Here is a 22,273-nt window from a genome sequence, read left to right on the forward strand (position 1 = left end):
TCCCAATAAAAACAATTATTGGATCCAATCTTTTCTATTTAGCTTCGTTTTTCTCTTCCAGAGTCCAAAATTTTCATATTGAATGCATATCGACCCCATATAGCCTCATTTTCATAATTATATTAAAGAACAAAAATTATGTAAAAATGTCAAAAATGATTTTGTAAAATAAAGATGTCATAACACATTGTTGAAAACAATACTGATTCTTTTGGATTCTTACACAGCTGCAAAACCTATATCAGAATCGGCTAGTGCCTAGTCCAATATAATTTTTAAAGTTGTGTACTCGTGCATTGTACCCAAGAATGTATGGTGAATGATTTGGTGAACTGTGCATTGAGTTGACGATAGCGACAACACAACCTATATCGTTATCGCCTTTTCGTCTCGTCGATATCAAAACGCGCCTTACCGGCGCGTTTGCGATGTCGCCCTGTCGCTTGGCTTATTTGTATACAAATATCAATTCGTTCGATTTGAGCCGAGTGACAATGTGACATCCCGACAACACGCTGCACGACAACGCACCGTTTGGCGTGCATCGTTAGCGACAGGACGACAATACGAAAGTTCCACAACACACCGCTTGCCGATTTGTCGTGCTATCGCTAGCGTCGTCATGCGCTTTTCGTGAATTTACATCTGCAGAGGCCCTTTTTAAATCGCCCGGTGGTCTCGGGCTGTAAATGCATCCTCGTGCTTCTGAAGATGTAAAGGCACAAAAAGTTAGAAAGTCGCCTTTACCCTTTTTACTATACAATTGCAGTGTGGTATTTTGAATTGGACAACTGTAAACATAATCTGAATATTTTGATTGATACTTGTCCTCTGACGATATTGATAAGAAATAATACTTGTGATATATATCATATTGTGTTTTAATTATGGATTTAATAAATATTGATTCAAAGATTTTGTAATTATAATGATTGTTACGCCTTTATTACAGAAGTCATGCAGGCCAATCAAATGCCCAGCTTGGAAAACACTGGTGCGCGGTAAATGTGAGTTCTACAGTGACCGATGGGTTGGAAGTCGCTTTGCTGTAACACTGCGAGTTGAACCCGCAACAAACAAATCTACTTTTTCACGAGCATTCTTTGACGAAGTGCTGAAAATCGATTGGAGTGACAAATTTGCCAAATGGCTTATAAGAAAAACAATGAAACGTTGGGAGATTGTGCCATTCTATCGCCTATCTGAAAATAATGTTTCCGTTGAATATCTTATTATTCAGGCTACACGCCACTTTATTTCTGTCAATCCGAAATTTATTGAACAGACAATTCAAAAGACACTGAAGGATTTCTGGTATATTTTTTACGAAGATAAGAAAATTCCTCTTAAAGTTATGCTGACAAAGGGTAAGTCGTATGTTCTACGGAGAATTGATAACAAAGCAGGCGACAGTCCGTCTGTTTCTGGTGCAAATCCGAAGACTGTTTACATGTTAATCAGAGATGGATATATTTTCAACTCAAATTATTCAAAAGACAAATATTTACACATTGTCCCCAGCGGCGAATGGAAACCAATAGTTGAAGAAATACTTATAACAAATTTGTTTTTTTGCAATCAAATTGACCTTCTTCCAGACGAGTACGTAATAAATGCGGCACATACCATATTCTTTAAAGTAAAGAATACCACGTTGTTCGACTACAGGAGAGTTTACACCCATAAAAAACCACTAGCTGGCATGCCGGAAGTAGTGCGTATTTGTTTGAGCGAGTTTGGACAAACAAACAATATTGGTAATTCAAATCATATGTTTTCAACGTTATTGGTAATTCAAATCATATGTTTTCAAATGTTTTACAAATGTTTAGTCTAGCAATGTATGTTTGGGATTTGCATGCCTCCTTGGTCTTACTTACTATCTATAACTTTTAGTTAAAGTGACATTATGCGTATCCAAGGGTGTATCTTGAATGTACATGTGAGAGTCAAAATAAGTTTACGTATTGCCATAATTCCCCAATTATAATGAACGACAAATAAGTCAAGTGGTGCAAGGATATTTCTGTAAATAACCATCGGAATATTCAGTTTATTAAAATGGTGGGGGAGTGGTTGAATCTGTAAATGTGTAAATTAACAAAAAGAAATGAATAATATGCGTTTATTAACTTAAAACACTTAACATAAAAACTGACTTTTATACCTGTAAATTTACTTACTATAGGTGGACTTTATCTTGATATATTGGAAGAAAAAAACTATTAACAACTCCTAGCATTGGATTTATTCCGGTTACCATTTAGTTAGACCGAAATACCGTATCCTTTCTGTGTATTCTTACTATTGTGATCGTGGTCCTTATCCGAAGACTGACGGAAAGGGCTGAAAAGTTGCGATTGGTGAAAACGGCTATGCCGTGTGATTTTATCCTATTGCAAGACGAAAAAATCTATATAGCGTGGTAAATGATTTAAAATTACCTCAACTTTTATTGACACTTTTTATCAAGAAGATAAACACCATATAAAGTACTGATATAGACAAGAGGGCCATGATGGCCCTGAGGTCGCTCACCTGCATATAGGCCCCCTGGAGCGGGGCCAGTTTAAACCCTCAGGGCTTTTATTTGAACAAACTTGGAAGACACCCATTAGAATAATATGTTTCATAATGTTTAGTTTTTACAACACACATATAATGTAAAACAATGACCAGCCCCCCCCCTCCCCGCCAGGGCAATTATCCTTTATTTGAATAAACTTGGTAGACAACCATCAGAAGATGTTTCATGCTAGATATCTAAGCTCTAGCTCATTTGGGTTTTTTCAAAAAAAATTATGTTTTTACTTCACAAATATAGTTAAAAACATTGACACCACAGGGGCGGGGCCAGGGGCCAATTTTGACCCAAGGGCTTTTATTTGAACAAACTTGATAGACACTCACTAGAAGATGTTTCATGCTTAATACTTAAACTCTAGCTATTTGGGTTTTTTTCATAGAATATTTTGAAGTTTTTGCTATACACATAAAAGGAAAAACAATGACCCCCAGGGCGGGGCCAATTTTGACGCCAGGGAATTTATTTGAACAAACTTGGTAGACACCCATTAGAACATGGTTCATGCTAAATATCTTAGCTCCAGCTCTTTGAGTTCTTTAAAAGAAGATTTTTAAAGTTTTTACTAGATCTTTATGCATGTAGGGAAAATCAATAACCCCCTGGGGGGCCAGTTTTGATCCCAGGGCTTTTATTTGAACAAACTTGGTAGAAGATACTTCATGCCAAATTTCTTGCATATCAGACAGGATTATCTACCGTTTACACCGGTGCTAGAAGACCCTGTCTTACACCCCCATGTAAGACAAGTCACGTGCCTTGAATGACGTCATTGACGCGCGCCTTTTATGAATGAATTGCGTTCTTAGGATGACTTCACTTAACCGTCATGAATCAATTTGTACGTTCATATGCTACTATAAGAAAAAGGTGCGCATTGAGAATATCAGTTTAAGGTAATTTCTGTTCTAAAAATAATTGATATGCAATATGCAAGAAAAAGAATCAAACACTGGCTGTCGGTAAAGACGGGAATATCTAGCTCTCGGGTAACTGTTCAGCGGAAACTCGGCAGAGCCTCGTTACCGCCGTAAAAAGTCACCCTCGAGCTAGATATTCCGGTCTGTACCGGCAGCCGGTGTAAGATTCGTATAATCTAAGCTCTAGCTCTCATGGTTTTTTTTTAAAAGAAGATATTTAAAGATTTTTTTCTTTCGGTTGCCATGGCAACCAGAGTTCTGCATGGAATTAAATTCTTTTAACAATTTTGAAACGTGACCACCAAAGGAAAATTTATGTGAAATTTGAATGAAATTGGCTAAATGATTTATGAAGAGATGTCATTTAAAGTAAAAGTTTACGGACGGACAACGGACGGACGCTGGACGAAAAGCGATCACAAAAGCTCACCCTGACACTTTGCGACAGATGAGCTAAAGAAATAGTACAGTATAACTTAGAAATGTAAAATGTGAATGTCCCTTAAGCATAGACTTTGTTGTTCTTTTTAATCTTAGTTCAAAATCGCTTTATTTTTAGTTTATATCATGATTGGCCAATTCTCTAAATATGTTCCTTTATGGATTAAAATGGGTGTTGAAACGCGTGACATATACATTCAACGTGATTATGGACACAAATGTGACAAAAGTCAAAGTTTGGTTAAATTTAAATGCTCTAGAATGCTTCGTGATCAGATTTGATAAGACCATAGTTTGTCTTAGTATCGTACTGTTAGTTCAGTTTGTGTGACAGAGAGTGTATGTGCGCGTGTCTGTATATATATCGCTAAAATTGATTGATATATTTGTATAATGATCAATGTTTGAAGTATTTTTTTCTGTTCATTAGCCAAAGGCAAGCTTTTGTCGATATTTGCTAATAAAATTTGTTGTTCTAACTAAAATACTATCATTGCCTTTTGTCACTTGATAACTGATTGTAGAAAATTACTTTCCATACATTGTATTCGAATTTTTCAAAGAGGTGAAGCCTATTGCTATTTTTTGTTGTAAATGAAGTATATTTTTAAGTGTTCTGCCAGGCCCCTTGTTCACCAAAAGAAGATAAAGAACAAAACCAAATGATCCTGATTTTATTTTTATTATTTTGTAAAACTAGAATTAAATGGTACATTGCTAATTTGAAAAGAAACATCCCTATTTGGCATAAAGCCGACGAATAACAAAAGAACAATATTTGGAGCAAGTGTAAAATGTCCATAATTTGTAAAATATCAATAAATATATTCTCAAACATGCTATTTCAAGTAAATATTAAATATTTGATACACGATGGTAAAAAAATGGAGAGTATATGAGTTTCTAGATTTGATCCTGAATTTGATACATAAATTCGCATGGGTGGGTGGGCAGTAGGTTAAACGTGTATTAATATTTCACTTTTCTTTTAAAGAAAACACTATATTATAAAACCACTTTGTTAGCTATCAAATCAAGTTAAAAACTAAAATAATATAAAGCTTGAATTGACCAGGTTCAATATTAATATTTTTTAAAAGAAAATCAAGAATTATTATATACCGCTAAATGTTTATCTTGCTAAATATTAGTCTCAAATTTCGTGAACGATAATGAAATCTTTTCTCGTTAATTTTTCACATCTGTGTTATTCATTAAAGTGATTGGTATTTCGAAACGTAGGATGTATAAATAATTTATAGTTTTCCGTGAAAGAAGATTTTTGACATTTAATTCTCATTGTGGCGATAAAATTTATTTTCTTTTGAGTGTATATCGTTTAAATTATGCATGACATATCCAAATATGGTAAACGGAAAAGATATATGATAAAGATTTTATACTACTCAAAATTTGCTAAGGATCACTTTTTCTACATTGCGTTACTTTTGTGTACTTGTAATAAATGTGAAAATTGATTAAAATGAATTAAATATGAGTAGTTAGGAATAGATTTTTATGAAAATAATGACAATGGAAGTGTTCCTTGACGTGTGGCCTGTTGCGGAAAGAGTGTGCTGGACAAAAAATCAACATTTTGGAGATCACATCGAGGAATTAGAAAAAAAAACCTTGCAAATCGTTTGGCGTAGGTTGTTTAATACCGAGTATGGTTTCCGCGGCATTAATTACGGCCTGGCATTGTCGCCACATGCTGCTGATGAACCTGCGGACCTTGTGATGAGGGAATCTGGGCCCATTCCATTATGATTGCAGTCTTAGCTCCTGAACTGTTATCGGTTGGACGTGGCTTGAAGAAATGGCTTTTCTGCAGCATATCAAAAGCATGCTCAATTTGATTTAAATCCGGGGACCTCGCCAATCCATGCGGACTATAGTTGCCTCCTCAAGATATCAGTTTGTTATGTGGGCTCTGTGTGCACGGGCGTTGTCATCCATAAGAATGAAATCAGGGCCGACTGCACCAACGTACGTACGTACATGGACGTCTAAGATTTCATTGACATACCTTACTGCCGTCAGTGTACCGTTTCAAATGATGTGTGGGTCCGTTTTCCTCTGAGCGCTTATTCCCGTCCACACAATGACTGAACCCCCGCCAACACGGTCGTGTTCTGCAACGCATGCTGGAGCTTAGCGTTCATTTGTAACTTCTCCAAACCATAGCCGTCTGTCCGTGAAGTCCACACAAAACCTTGACTCATCAGTGAAGAGGGCGTGTCTCATCATTAACTGTCCATGTGACATGAGTCTGGGCCCATTGCAACCGCTCTTGAAATATGGCGTTGTGTCAAAGGAATGCAAATTGCTGGCCTCCGTGACCTCAAACCCAGCACCATGCAACCTGTTTCTAACAGTTTGTGTGCTTACACGCACACCAGTTGCATTCTGGAAGCCGTTACGTAAGGTCGTAGCGTTCGAGAAACCGTTGGCGCCTGGCCTGAAGGACAATAAATCGGTCCTGGGAGTCGTTGAACGTTCCCGACCTCCGGCGTGGCCCTGCAAGACATTTCCAGTCATTTGGAATCGGTTTCACATCCTGGAGGGCAACGCCTTGGGTACCCCCCAAAGACATGGCAACCCTGCCTTTTGTGAACCGGCCAGGTCCCCCAAAACCCTGGGTTCATCTCAAACTTTACTAAGACGGGCGTCTTACCTGTCGAATTTGCCAAAAGTTTGGGTTTAAATTTTGAAAAACTGGTTTTTTCCAAAAAAAACGAGAAAAATACACGATTAAGTGAAAGCACATGGCTATAAAACATCAAATTTCCATGGGCATGCTTTTCCACGTGCTTATCGTGTACATGACAAATCGATAATTTAAGTACACGATTATGAGGTCCCCGTACAGGTGTATCGTTAGCGGAAATATGATTTTAATATGATGATAATAGGACTGAATTCTGCAATGTAAAAGATGATCCTTAGCAAATTTTGAGTAGTATAGATCGAACAATAAAACTGTTATACCCTGAATTATTGACAATGTAAAAGGGTAATCTCCTTTTGGAAAGTATCAGAGACACGTTATGAAATTGGACATTTTTTAAAAAAAATCCCTTATAACAATCTCAAATTACAATACAAGTATAACAATTCAACAATCTTATTTCTAAATAAAAGATCGTGTATTCTAAATTATACATAGATATATTTTATTTAAAATATAGGCAAACTTTAATGTGATCAATATGTCACGGCTGTTTACTATTTAGAGCGAGCATGTGAACATTTTACAATATTAGCTCATATTTTAATGCCCCCCGCGCCATAAAATAGTGCCATATAGGTTCACCATTCCGTCAGCATCAGTTTCCATTCATTATCTTAGTAAAGGTTGCACATATTCAACTCAAATTTGACATATGGATACATCATGAGAAAATACAGGTCAAGTTCGAATTTGGCCATGATCCGATGATTTTTGACAGAGTTATGCCCCTTGATAAAATTATCAGTTTTCGTTTATTATCTCCCTAACGGTATTTTACACATTCAACTCAAATTTGACATATGGATACGTTAAAGGAATGCGCAGACAAATTCGAATTTGGTCATGGTTCGATGATCTTTGGCAGAGTTATACCCCTTTCACTTTGAAAATAATATGAAATTTTCAGTTTCAATTCATTAACTCCCAAACAGTATTACATATTCTACTCAAATTTGACATATGGCTACGTCAATTGAATGGGCAGGTCAAGTTCGAATTAAGTCATGGTCCGATGAATTTTGGCAGAGTTATGGCCCTTTAACTTTGAAAAAATAAGAGGGAATTTTCAGTCTCCGTGTATTATCTCCCCAACAGTTGTACATATTCAACTCAAATTTAAGATATGGATATGTCATACATTATCATAAAAATGCATTGGTCAAGTTCAAATTTGGTCATGGTCTGATGATAGCTGACAGAGTTTTCCCTCTTGAACTGTGAAAGAAAAACCAGAAATTTTTAGTTTCGATCATTTTCTCAACAATCGTTGTACAAATTCAACTCAAATTTGACATATAGATACATCTTAGGAATAATCAGTTCAAGTTTGAATTTGGTTGTGGTACAATTGTTTTGGACAGAGTATTCTCTCGTGAATGTTGGAAAAATTTTGAATTTTCAATACAAACTCGTGTTTCAACTCGTGTGTGGATGCAGAACAAAACAACTTTTCCAGATAAGCATCACTTACTATTGGAAAGTCGGTTCAATAGTCATTCTACAGTTCCCATGGAGGTACCAAATACATTTGGTATGGACTGATGGAAATACCAATTTGAATCGATTTAATATGTTACTGAATTTAAAAGCATTACATAGGTGCTACTTAGTGTTACGTTTGCAACAAATGCCAAGTGTTTCATTAAATTGTGCACACTTTGTGCCCCACGTGAATTTGAAAAAATAAATAAGAGACATATTTTCTATGGTGTATTTTATTACGCAGTTTTATCACAAGATCTAACAATCACAGTATCACTTTATTACATGCATAGAAACTATATGGTAATATGACATTTGGGCATTGCAAAATTTCTTCCTAAATTTTTTACAAAACATGTTAATCTCAGATGTGGATGGTATCTTTTTGTTCACAGTTCACAGCCTAACTATTTACTAACATCATTGCTTTATATAAAGATTCTAACAGTTATACCTAAGTCACCCAGCTAACAGTAGCATATTAGATTTATAACAACAGCTGTCCGTAAGACAGCGTGTTCGACTATTCTCAGTGTCTTTGACTTTTGGTAGATTTTTTTCAAGTACATGACCTTTTTGACATTTATGTACCCTAACCTTTCAAAAAGGGTCAGGTTGAACACTTTCTTTTAGCAAAAGCCTAATTAGTTCTAAAAAAGGCTTCTCTATGTGAACTGAGACATGTCACATGCTAACCTTCTTCACGAGTAATTAAATCAAAAGCATCATTATTCTTCAGGATTCATTGCATTTCTAACCAATTAAATCTCATCAATTCTACACAATGCCAGATTATCAAAGTATACCTATATAATGCAAGATTATCATACTATATATATACAATTGAATCGTTTAAGTGAACAACAATCTTAAGTATCATAACAACTAACAACAACAAAAATTATATACCAAAAAATAGTGATGATAATAATAATATTACATCTATAGATACTGAGCCAATATACACCAAGCATAAAATAACACACAATTGGAATCTACCTTAATATGGTAATAGTGATATAACAAAGGGCAAATATACAGGTAAACAAAAAGAAGTGACAACTAAGAGGGCCATACTTGCTTTTACTCAGATCAGAATAAATGTTACATTACTGTTATACAGTACAGTGCAAGTACAGTACAGTTGAGTACAGTACTGTACAGTACAGTAGAGTAGAGAATACATTAAAATTGTATTGGATTGGCAAAGAATCCATTCCCTAGGCAAACAAAGTTTCAGTCCCATTAGTGTCATTCTTCGTGTTAAAAATACTTTTATATTTTTATTTTCTCCTAGCTTTATGTTCATTTAGCTTCACTGATCTTAAAAGCTGTTTAACGTCATTGATTTTAATTGTCACACATTTTGATTTACTGACTTTTGTATCAAACTAATAAAGTAGTAAAATATCCATAAGATTTGATTTTTGTATCTAACTAATTAAGTAGTAAAATATCCATGGGATTTTTCATGTAGACAACTTAGTATTATAGGTCTTTTGACCTCCTGACAAAAACCAATGTTTGCCACCAACCTTGTAAAATCCATATATGTAGTAGAATGTCAGACTTGCGTTATTTGTTAGTGGACTATCTCACTGTTCATGCGCCCATTCTTTACATGTAACACATCTGATCCATTTTTCTCCGGGGCGACTGTTGGAATATGGCTCTACGCAAATCAGACAATACCACTCGTCATTCTCGGAAGAATCGGACTCTATCACTTTCTTTTTCTTATTAACTGATTTTCTTTTTAGATTTGTTTTCTGTTTTTGTTTATCATGTTCTGTTCTTTGATTTGAAAGTTTTTTATTCTTTTTCTGTTCGCGTATTTTGAAAATTTCTTCAATGGCAATTTTTTTCTTTTTTCTGGAGTGTCAGTTAATATTGCTGTTTTACGTTTTCTACGTCCAGCAGTGCCTTTTCTTGGAGTTGCTTTTGGGTGAGGTCTTATATGTTCTGGAGAGAATTGAAGAGATTCATATTCTTGGCTTGATTGTATTCTTTGTGTCCTACTTGGTGCATTGTTGATATTTTCTTGGCAAATCCCCACGCAGTTATAATGGGCACTTCCGTTTTGGCCAGTCTTGGCTATATGAATGTCACCATTAAATATCATCCCTTCTCTGCCGGGTGTATGTGCAAAAATATGCACCTCGGTTTGCACACAAAAGTATATAATAGTAGAAACACCAAAGCTATTGCATAGGGCTGCAAGAACTAAATCTATAGAGTCATTGTTAAACTCTTTTTTCGTGATGTAATTTTCAATATCAGAAACGATATCGCGGCCACCAGCAAATTCTGTGTAATAACCTCTTTTGACAATAATTTCGTTTTTAAGTTTGAAACAAATTTCATCATGGCTTATATTTGCAATCTTCTCTTCAGATAACGCTCTTCGCACTGAATGCAAAAGACAGTGTCCATCTCCAGGTACTTGTTTTAATTCTCTACCCATTACTTGTACAAATCTATTTATCAATTTCCATTCATTTGTTTTTGTGTCATTGACCTATTAAAACATTGCTTTGATTTTCAGCAACATTTTCATACAGGTTTTGAGTGGCAAGATGCTCCGGACTTTCACTTGTCTGATTTGTAAAATGTGACGTGCCTAGTATAGAATGTGGTGCTGGTCGATCAGTGACATTACTAGGTGCAAACTCGCAGTCATTTAAAACATTCCTGTTGAAAGGGTATACACCGGAAACCTTGAACCCATGTAAAATATTTAAAGGAGTGCTTGCTTTTGGCCAACATTCTTTAATGCTACATGGCAAGTCGTAGATGGTCATAGTTTCCGGGATTATTGCGCATCCAACTGTCTTGAAAACTTGCCAAATATCTCTTGAAGGGACCGAATACTGACCTATCCAACGGCTGTAACTTATGAGAGCAATGAGGCGGAAATGATAACATTACAATCCCATTTTCGCGTGCATAATTCAGAATATCAATATGAAGATGTGAGTCGTGGTGTCAAGAAGAAGGAGAACTTTCTTCTCCTTCGTCACTTTGGTGTGATGAGCGTAAAATGTTTCAGAAATTTCAGAAATTGTCATGAGTCATCCACCCTGAAAAATGCGCTGCACCTATGCATCCGACTGGTCCGTCACGATGAAATGGTCCTGGAATTTAACGCGAGGGTAAATGAGCATTGAAGGAATTGTATTGCCCGCTAGCACTGACAGCTGCACACATCGTAACTAGCTCCCCACGTTCAGCAGACGTAATAGAACCAATTTGCTTCACACCTTTAGTAGCTACTATACTTCGTGGCTTTTGTACTGTAGTAACCCCCGTTTCATCCAAATTCCATACATCACTAGCTTGAAACTTTTCTCTATCCATAACAGCTGCAAGCTTATCAAAAAAGAGGTTTACATTAGCTCTGTTAAACTTGTCGCCCGCGATAAACTCGTGGCTTCAGGGGTTCTGATTGATAAATCTGTGGTCCGCTTCATAAACCAGAGAACCAGTCGGGTCCAGCAGTTTTATCTCTTTTCCAAGACTCAGGCATACCAATACCCAAACGCATCAGCACATTCAAACGCTAAAATTCGTACCTCCTTTGGACTTAACCCAAAATATACATTGGCTGCTGTCTTCAGATAGTTTTTCAGTATGTTTTCTTGAATGTCAGAGAAGACTGGCTTAAAAGATCGTTCTGAGAAGCTCTCAACATTATCTGTTCCAAGTTCTTTAGCTTTTTTAATGTATCTACACAATGTCATAGGGTTTCATCTTTATTTCATTGGCAACAGGGAGCCGGATACTTCGCCCGCAAATGACTACATCATTAAATTCCTCTTTTAATAACATCTGCGGAAACCTTACATAGCGGTGTTGATCTCTTGTAATTTCGTACCATTCTGAAAAAAAATCCATAAATTCGAAATTGAATTGATAAATAAATAATGAAATAAATACGTATATATCCTATTTTATTATTCACATGATGCTTTTTACTGTTTTTTCTTCTGTTTCTTTGTGTTGTTTTTTTTCTTTTAAAAAAGTTTTCTTTCTTTTTTATTTTTTTTCAGGATAAGAAACTAGATCTAACTATATTTTGTTAGAAATCTATAGGTTTTTTTTTATATATATTAAAGTAGAAATTGTAAAAAACACTCATTTAGATTCCCTTGATACTGTGAAAGAACTATTTATAATATGTTCTTGTTCGATAAAAACATAGGGGCATAATGTTACACTGTAACAGTTTGCCCCTACATACAGTAACACATTGCCCCAACCATATCACCGAGACTAGGCAGGTTTTTGGATAAAATCCGAGGTAATCAGAATAACAATTTATTGTGCAACTTATTGACAAATGTATAATGTAAATTTTAATACATGGGCTATATCATCACAAACGGTATAATTGAAAAAAATTAATATATTCAAAAAAATAGTCAAAAGTTACTTACGTAGAAGTAGAAGTGTTGATTTGCTGCTTAATCTTTATTTTAAGTCCCGCTTCAGCTTAGGTAGTATGAAAACAATACGAATTCGATCGGCGTTCAAACTACAATTGTTATTACGTCATATGTGACGTAATAAGTTTTAAAATTTAAATGTATCGCTTTACCCCATGTAACATTACGCCCCGGTCTCCCCTACATGCATTTTCTTTTTTCATTCAAAGCACATCTTTAAAATTTGGGTATACACTATTCTACATATACCGTAACAATAGTTTGAAGCATATCAAAATTTCAGCAACATTCATTCATTTATTCAACAAAGAAGCCCTAAATAACATTTTGCTGACAAGCAAATACCAAAATATTCAAACATTATCTATTCAGCAAAATAGTCGCCTTAGTGCAATAATGGGTTTACTCCTATTGTTTGACAATTGAAGTTACCAAATTACTACAATTAGATGATATATGTTTTTAGTCCTTAATATTCATTTGAAGTTTTAAGTTATGAAAAAAAATGTGTCACTTAATATGCTACTGTGTACTCATTTAAACTTTTGCTATTTTGTCAATCAGTTTCCATGGTAACCACCCATGTTGACATACATGTAGCTCACCAATATTCATAATGTCTTAGATAAGCACCTTTTTATATATCTATCTATTTGTAAACAATTCAAATAGCACTTTTTCTAATAAACTACTGTTGTCATAGCAACCGTATTTACAACATGTATGTTCAAGTTCTATTGCAAAAAAAAGAAAACATTCAGCTCTTTACAAGTTATCACAGAAACATTACGAGTATTTCCTAACAGCATAAATACAATAAAATACCCTTTTATTCTAAGTTTGGTTTTAAGTCTTACTACCACCTTGGAAGAAAGATGACCTTTTCTGACATTTCAGTTGACCTTCCGTGCATTATTTCAGGACCTCAGGTGACCTTCTGTACATTATTTCAGGACTTCAGGTGACAAAACTTTCAAGAAGATTTTAAAACATTGTGCCCTTACACGTCTTTCTGTAAACAGAACACTTTTCTACTGTTTCCGGGAAGCAAAGAAGAAATGCCGTGTTGCCAAGATTGCTCTTGTGAGCCTTCATGCGGCTTGTATAACAACTGTTAATTTAAACATTTAGAGGAGACATAGCGAATGATTTATAAATCTACAATAGTAACAGCCGTCTCATTTAAACATTTACAACATTTCAGAAGGATTAATAAATGTATTCGTGGAGAAGAAACACGTGAAAAACAACTGGTTATTAATACTAACTACTTTCCAGTATATTCCGAAACGACAGGTTTTATTTATTTTAACGCTGAAGATTATATGAGCGATGCAGACCGTATAATTGCAGGTCTTGAACCAATTACAGAATGTCAGGTACAGTATCTTCCTCTAAATGATATTGATTTAAAATCAGAACAATGTTAACCAGAAGTCATGCGCAAATGCAATATTACCGGTACGTTGACCGAAAGGAAACCATTTTGAACCTATTGCGAGTCTTTTAATGCTACTTTTATAATGGTGGATTTCACGAGCATATCTATGCAAATATTTATTGCTTTATGTGTAATGATAGATATAATGAGGATCGGTACGGTAAATTCATTGACAAATGCAGTGGTTGGATGGTCAAGATTACGGTCGATGATTATTCATCTCTAACAGTTATATTAAAACCAGGACTTTCGATTTTAAATAAAACCCCTAAAGGTGTAAGTGGACCTATTAGGATTTGTCCTCATAACCAGGTCATCGTACATTCTTTTAGGGTAAGTAAGCAAATTTCCACTTCTTCACCTTACAAAATTATTGAATTTGTACTTTGGAAATTCTTAGCTATGATATATGGCATGTAGCACATCGATATACATATAAAGTACGGCAATGTTGCATAGTTGAAAAAGTCAAAATATATCATACTACTCGTATGTCATATTTCTATCAATGAAAAAATTTCAACAAAATGCATTTTGGTAAATAGATTTCGTGCAGGCCAATTAAATGCCCTATTTTAAAATTAGTGGTGCGGGGTTAATGTAAGTTTTACAGTCATCAATGGATTGGAAGCCATTTTGCCATTACACTTCTAGTTAAAGCAGGTACAAAAAGGTCTAAACTTTCACTAGCGTTCTTTGATGAAATGCCACAAATTGATAGGAATGACAAATTTGCAGAATGGCTCAAAAGGAAAACCATGAAACGTTGGGAAATAATATCATTCTATACCTTATTTGCAGACAATGTTTCTGTTGAATATTTAATCATAGAGGCCAGGTGTTTGTTTGTTTCCGTCAAACTTAGCGATATTGAACAGACAGTGCAAAGGACGGAAGAATTATGTTACAACCTGAACAAAAATGAAAGAATTCCTTTTAAAGTGTCTATGAATGATGATAAATCTAATATTGTGCGTAATATGGTACCCAGTGAACAAAACAATACGAATGTTTCTGTAGAAAAACTAGAATCTAAGAAAAAATTCTGGTATATCTACTCGGATACTGATACTTCTAATACAGATAACTCAAGAAAAGAACTATTTAAGATTTCCGACAGTTTATGGTCACCATTGATTGGAGGAACATTAATTACAAACGTGTTTTTCTGCCAACAAGTTGACTTGCTATCAGAGGCAAATGTGCATACCTTATCGCATGGTTTGGAACTTTTCCTTTGTTCTTAGTAACCCATTTTACTCAGTACACTTCAATGATCATTTCAAAACTGTATTGATATATAACAGTACAGTTTTCTCATTGATTCATATAGGAAAAAAACTCGATGGATATATATCGGTTGAGTTTTTTTCGCTTTTCGCACCTATATATATCAATGCAGTTTTTTTTTCACAGAGGCTCCAATGGGGCAGTGGTAATATAAGGACCATTCCCAGCAAAAAAAATGAAGTCAATAAAATAAAATAAATATATAAATACAATGAAAAATATAAACAAAGATAATTAATGAAATTAAATTAACTCTCATTTAATCAAAAGGTACATCCGCTAAATAAATTATTTCCACTGAAAAAAAAAGCCCTTTAATTTTGAATCAATCTTGGTAACAGTTTACAATCCGCCTCTAACATTGGATTTCTTTTGTATATTTTTTTTGCGGCAGCAGAAAAAACTACCTTATCATAAATAACTGTAATGTAGCTAACGGTTTATTTATTTATTTGTTTCTATAACAAAAAGAAGAAAACATTATGTCATTGCGATAAAACAGTTATAGTATATGAAACTCGTTAGTTACGGGGATATAACAATGGCTGGGGCGGCTTCTCGGGATGTTTCTGCACACAAAAAAAAATTGTCTCGGCCTAACAGCCTCGCCATTTTTTGCAGAAACACCCCTTGATGTCGCCCCAGCCAGTGTTATACCCTCGTTACTAACTCGTTTTATGTACTATAACTATTACATATTCTTCAAGTTAAAAAATACTACTCTTTACAACTTTAAACGGGTAAACGCTATTTTAGAAAATTCATCATTACTGCCAAAAACTGGAGATCACATTCCGCAGACATGTGATCTGCAGTTTTTGACAGTAATGATGAATTTTCTAAAATAGCAGGTGCGCTTTTGTTGGAGCGAATTTGAAGTGAAGAATAATGTTGGCGACTCCAATCACATCTTTGCAACAAACATATTTGTGTTTAACTCATCCGTGTATATTTCTTAAGTTTTTCCTTACTATCTGTAAGTCTAACTTTGATTTTGAAAACAATTAACTCCTTTATACATGCAGCTAGCATATTGCAAATATAAATATCAAGATAACAAACTAATATTTAATATCTTAGGTAACTATAGAAACAAAGTAAACCAACGACGTTTTGTAACATTGTGTTTAAAGGTGCTCAAATGGTTTATCTGAAAATAACTATTCTCTATTAAACATTTATTTTCTCTTTAATGTCGGATACTGTCCTATTATTCTTCATTAAACTAAATTACTAAAACTTTGATTAAAAGCCTAGAATATAAGCATTGTTCTAAAATAATCTGCGCTATCTTGATTGCATTTGAAAAAAAAAACAGATGGCAATTATGAGTCGATTAAAATGTTTGTTGTTTTTCTTTTTACCACAACAAATTATTAAAGGTGTCACACTCGTCCATAATAGTTTTTTTTACAATTCTTGAATTGAAGTTTAAACTGTCTAAAATGTCGGAATAATGGAGCAGGTTCAAAGTTTCGGTCACATTTACTCTGTTCTGAGAGGATTCAAGATTTTTATTGGACCTTCACTTCCATCTGCCCTGGTCTTTGACAGTTTTTAATACTTTAACTATCGCAAACGTTGTAAACTAATCTAATGACCCAAGAAAAATGAGCTTCTTGAAAAGTTGTAGGCTTCCAAGTCTCAGTTTCGATTCGAATTTAGCCTTACTCATTTCTTTGCAAGCATTGAACTTTAGCACTACTGTGTCTTCGTCAAATACAACATTTTTCATGCTCAATGCTAAATTTAGAACTCGGAGTAAGAACTCTATACCGAAACAGTAATAAAATCAATAAAAATTAAGTTACATTGCAAATATAAAAAAAACACATTTTCTATTGAACTCAAAGCCGGCTACACTTTCTTCTTCTAGTATACATTTCGTAAGAAAACGTCCCTTTTCCATGAAAAGTTTTAAACGAAAGGATCTACAATGATTGTCAAATCCATAACAAGATGTTCGATATTTTTTTATTCGTATTTCATCAAAAATTTTCAAAATGTCCAAAAATTGTTCAAAGAAAGAGGTTTTAGTTATCAACATAAAAACCATTAAAAACAATGTTTCGTTGCAATTTAATATTAAAACACCCAATATGCTGACAATGTAGTTGAATATAAGTAATTTGTAAAATGCATGAAATGAATTTGAAAAAATAGAACATTGGCTGGCATTTCAACCAGTGGCCAATACCAACTTTAGGCCAGGCTAGCATTAACACCTCATAGTACATTAATTTAAAAGTAAACTGAACTTAAATGTACAAAATGTCGTAAAACCAATCCACTTCCAAGTCAGTTTTAAACATTTCTTTTCAAAACTTTAGGAACATTTTTATCGTCCTTCAAGATTTTTATTGGACCTTCACTTCAATCTACCCTGGTCTTTGACAGTTTTTAATACTTTTACAATCGCAAACATTGTTAACTAAACTAGTGACCCAAGAAAAATGAGCTTCTTGAAAAATTGTAAGCTTCCAAGTCTCAGTTTCGATTCGAATTAAACCTTACTCATTTCTTTGCAAGCATTGAACTTTAGCACTACTGTTTCTTCGACAAATACAACATTTTAATGCTTAATGCTGAATTTAGAACTCGGAGTAAGAACTCTATACCGAAACAGTAATAAATAAATTAAAATATGGTTACATTGCAAAAATAAAAAAAACACATTTTCTATTGAACTCAAAGCCGGCTACTCTTTCTTCTTCTAGTATACATTTCGTAAGAAAACGTCCCTTTTCCATGAAAAGTTTTAAAAGAACTACAATGATTGTCAAATCCATAACAAGATGTTCGATATTTTTTTATTCGTATTTCATCAAAAATTTTCAAAATGTCCAAAAATTGTTCAAAGAAAGAGGTTTTAGTTATAAACATAAAAACCATTAAAAACAATGTTTCGTTGCAATTTAATATTAAAACACCCAATATGCTGACAATGTAGTTGAATATAAGTAATTTGTAAAATGCATGAAATGAATTTGAAAAAATAGATATTCTTTATCTGTATTTTATCAGTCAACATGTGTTTACAAGTGTTCCCGAAGCCGTGCAAACCGGAGTTAATAATTTTGAAAAATTGAAAATCTATTGCAAATCTATTCTTTTTAAAACGAATCCAGAAATATTTTTTTTCAAAATTTCCAAAAATTGTTCAAAGAAAGAGGTTCACGTTATAAACATAAAAACCATAAAAAATATGTTTCGTTGCAATTTAATATTTAGGGACCGATATATTGTCAATGTAGGGGAATATAAGTAATTTGTAAAAAGCATGAAATGAAATTTGAAAAAAATAGAACATTGGCTGGCATTTCCACCAGACAATTTTTGACCAGGCTAGCATTAACACTTCATAGTACATTAATTTAAATTAATGTACTATGAAGTGTTAAATTAAGAGCTCTTAATGTACAAAATGTCTAATAACCAATTCACTTCCAATACAGTTTTAAATATTTCTTTTCAAAACTTAAGGAACATTTTTATCGTCCTTCAAGATTTTTATTGGACCTTCACTTTCTTTGACAGTTTTTAATTCTTTTCCAACCGCAAACATTGTAAACTAAACTAATGACCTAAGAAAAATGAGCTTCTTGAATAGTTGTAAGCTTCCGAGTCTCGGTTTCGATTCGAGTTAAACCTTACTCATTTCTTTGCAAGCATTGGACTTAAGCATTATTGCAGATTATACCCTGACAGACGCGTCTAATTGAGTCTCTCAAAAACAGACAATAAAATGAGATTTCACTTATGTCCTGAATCAATGCTTTCTGAAGACTTCCTTGAGCGTATGCATAATGGAAAAGGTTGACCCGTTAAATAATGTATGTAACGACAAGCATAAGTGCATGGTTCATTGGTGCAAGTGGAAACCATAGTGTTATTCTCTTCCGCCCTCGAGAATCAGCATCTGCAGAATCAGCAGCAGGAATGGTAAGATACCAAAGGACCAGCTGGACTAGAATTACCAGACCAAAGATTTTAAAAGTTATACTTCTATGGTCTGCTGTATTTATTTCAAACATTTATGACAAATTAAGGCATTAACAAGAAAATATTTCCGTCTTGAAAATGATTACTTATTATAATTAACAAAAAAAAAACCCCAAACATTTGAATATTTAAGACCAGTGATAAAAAACATTTTGATTCATTCTTTCACTACTGTGTTTTCGACAAATACAACACAGAAAGTACAAAAAAGCAATGTTTTCTATGATGTATTATATAAGGCAGTTTTATCACTAGATCTAACAATCAAAGTATCGCTTAGTTACATGCATAGAAACCATTCATGACCTTTTGACACTACAACAATTTACATTTAGATCCAAAGAAAGCAAGGAGGTATTGTTATGACAGTCCATTGTCTCAGAAACTCATTTCGTAACATGTAGTCGGTATACAAGTTCGTTATCATAAAAGAACGCTATTTCAAAAGGGACAGAACATTATAGAAATATTTTGCAAAGTCAAGTTGTAGAACTATTTTTTTTTCAATGTTTTGTTCCTTTTTCAACTTAAATTCATGAAATGGTTAAGACATTTTGGCACCATTCCAAAATGGAAGGTCACATAGTATAAATATTCATTTGGCAAAGTTTTGCAACTGTTTCGATTGACTTGTTTTGCTTGTTGGTTTGCTGTATGGTTTGTTTGTTGTTATTGTTGTTTTCGGTGTATTTTTGGTTTGATTTTTGTTCTGTGTTTGATGCGATCCATTTCTAAACGCCTATTCAAAGTATTAACTTTGGGTCTTAAACTTGGAAAACATGTTTTATTTTGAAATTAGAATGCATATATTGAGGGCAGGTAACTTTTTAAGATAAAACTTGAGGACAATCAACGCTGTAGAATATACCCATCCTGACACGATTCGACAAGACATAGTTCGAATTTTTTTAAACGAGCTTGGACAAACAACTAATGTTAACAACACACTTCATACCCCCATTAACTCCCTCACCGCTGTGGGTTCCAATCGCGACAGAGACTTTGGATTCTTTGATGCAAGGAAGCTTTCCAGCTCCAGAATGTCAGTGGTTCGCCTCAGTTGCCCGTCCCTGCCTGAAATAATGCACGGAAGGACATGTGAGGTATTTCTTCACCAGTAAAACTGGAACGTCGCCATATAACCTATACTGTGTCGGTGCTAGGTAAAACCCAATTATAACAAAACAAACAAACAAAAACAAAACAAAAAAAAACACTCCCTAACAGCAACCATTTGTTCTATCTAGAATGTTTCGAGTTTATGTGTAATTTTGTTCGGAGTTATCTGACAGATTGTGTTGCTTTATATCATCCAATTACTTGACACGCTAATTGCTTTGAAAAAAAAATGAACAGATGGTGCTATATCTAATAATATCTAGATAGTTAATACGGAGATCAACTTTGTCACAAAGTCAGCAATATCTTCAAAGGGTTGGACATTAACCTCGGTGCTTTCAGAAAAAAATGACTAAAGATGGCAAAACCATATTTCACTACAGGTCTACAGTTATTATTCTTGCATATCAGAGTGGCTTTTCTGTTAGTTTTACCCATACCGGAAATTTCACCTGGCAAGGGGTGCCAGATGAGTCGCGAGCTATACATGTGGCACGCTTAGGATGACGTAATGTTGCCGTTATGAATAAAATTGAAATTTCGTACGCTGTTGCAAGCAAATAGTTACGGGTGTAATGACGTAATGCAAGAAAAATAGATGACATACGAGTATACGTATGTTTGCGGTTCGGATCGGAATATCCTTCCCTCGGTGCATGGGCAGTTTCACTCGGGACGGATATTCCAATCTGCAACATATGATAGATACAATGTATCATTAAATATATATGGCTAGGTCCTGATCATATGGATAATAAAAAAATTCCAAGAAAATCCATATACATACCTGTTGATATTTAAACCAACGTTCTGAATATTAACGAGTAAATTTCCGTCAATAGTCATAGACAAGTTGTTTTTGTTTGGCTTAAAGCACCAAAGTACATAATTTGGGTCCTGTCCCTCAATCTTTAGTAATCATATACGACAAAACGTTTAATTGTCTTTTTATCATCTTTGTATGGACTTTTATTCATTGTAGTTATATAAATTGTAAAAAATACATACAATGTAGCTTAAGGACGTTTTCGGGAGTTTTCATATAGACATATAAGCAAAATTGAAACTGTTCAATAGAATTTCTTTGTATCATAGTTTGGGGACCTTTCTGTTGAAAAGTGTCAGAGTTAAATCGTATACATATACATGCACAGTGCGGTAACTGGAGTGCAGGTATCAGTTACCCGCACTCCAGATCATGCCCGTTGATTGGCTCATTTTTGATGGGGTTTACATATTGTGACGGCAGAGAAAGGGAAAGCGGCAGAAATATCATATTCAGATGCTCGATCATTGGTTACTTTTTCCCGGGGTTTAAAATTGTGACAACAGGGAACGTGTTTTTATGTTTGACTATGATACAAAAGAGAAAGAACACCAACACACTTGGCAATCTGATTTATACTCGGGGGCTACGCCCCCTCGTACAAATCAGATAGCCTCGTGTTTCGGTGCTCTTTCTATTACTTAAACTCGGCATGTTGTTAGAATTAAACAGAAAAATTGGGGTCACCGTTCTCATTTTCGAGTTATCTGCCCTTGAATTTGACATTTTCGTTAAATTCATGGGCAGATAATTTACAAGGAAGGGAATCAATTCATTTCCTTGCACGTAGACTCGAATCTGGAGTTTCAGGCCTTCTCTTATCTTATACATGTAGTCTATTTTTAAGGGGGCAATTTTTTGTTGACACATTTAAGATGAGCACCGAGGTTTTTTATCAATGTGATCATATTTTCTTCCCATGTCCGATACTCGTGCCTGTGACACTCTAAGTTATCATTTTCATTTGTTTGCTAAAAAATTAAAATGAT

This window comes from Ruditapes philippinarum, unplaced genomic scaffold (assembly GCF_026571515.1).
Source record: "Ruditapes philippinarum isolate M1 unplaced genomic scaffold, ASM2657151v2 ctg6173_1_1_1_1, whole genome shotgun sequence".
NCBI classification, from domain to species: Eukaryota; Metazoa; Mollusca; class Bivalvia; order Venerida; family Veneridae; genus Ruditapes; species Ruditapes philippinarum.